This window comes from Egretta garzetta, unplaced genomic scaffold, assembly GCF_000687185.1.
Source record: "Egretta garzetta isolate BGI_Z169 unplaced genomic scaffold, ASM68718v1 scaffold15, whole genome shotgun sequence".
NCBI classification, from domain to species: domain Eukaryota; kingdom Metazoa; phylum Chordata; class Aves; order Pelecaniformes; family Ardeidae; genus Egretta; species Egretta garzetta.
The window spans coordinates 1,169,437-1,170,084 of NW_009259798.1; the positions used below are offsets into that span (position 1 = coordinate 1,169,437).

The window sequence follows — 648 nt, forward strand, 5'->3', positions numbered from 1 at the left end:
CTGAGGCCAAAAGAAACCACTGCTGTGGATCACATCCCTGTATTCCCAACGCAAGCAAGCACCAAGCCCGCTGGGTGACACCTTGCCAATCTCCCTTTTGCTGCATCAGTCATGAACGCCGTTGCTGGGGCCAAGTTTTGCACTTTCTGCCTCGATAGATCCTTGTGGCTTTATATTAAAGAACAAAGCGTCTCCTCTGATAACAACACTTCCTCTACGAGTACAGAAAAAGCTTTCTAAGAACTTAGATATAAACGTTACTTAGGCTAAAAGTATTTTTGTATGGGTCCCTCGGGAACGACAGCATTTCTCAACTTTAGCTCCCTCAAAACTAGGCAGCGAACTCGTAAAAAAAGATTAAACTGTTGAAATATAGATTGCGAACTGTGAGGGAAGAGACTGTCCCTGCCACCTCCGGGCAGCGACGGAGGGGACAGCACGGAGACCTGTCCTGTGGGCTTCCAAACCCGTCCCTCCTTGCATCAGGTAGGCATCGCACCTCACCTTCCCCTGCCCTCAGGTTCTTCTTGTTGTTGTTAAACACGATGTTAATTACGCGGCTGGATTTGTCCTGCCTGTCCCTGGGACTACCCAGCCGCTGCCTGCCGTTAGAGCCGCGCCGTTCCCCACACGCCTGCCCGCTTCTCC

General features: G+C 51.1%; 1 protein-coding gene across 1 annotated transcript in view; it reads left to right on the plus strand.

The window, feature by feature from the left end:
• Positions 1–420: 420 nt before the first annotated feature.
• Positions 421–648, plus strand: part of ASAP2 (ArfGAP with SH3 domain, ankyrin repeat and PH domain 2) — a 95,526-nt gene continuing 95,298 nt past the window's right edge. The window contains exon 1 of the mRNA XM_035895335.1: positions 421–486. The gene's annotated coding sequence lies outside the window, so the exon portion shown is untranslated. The remainder of the gene's footprint in view (positions 487–648) is intronic.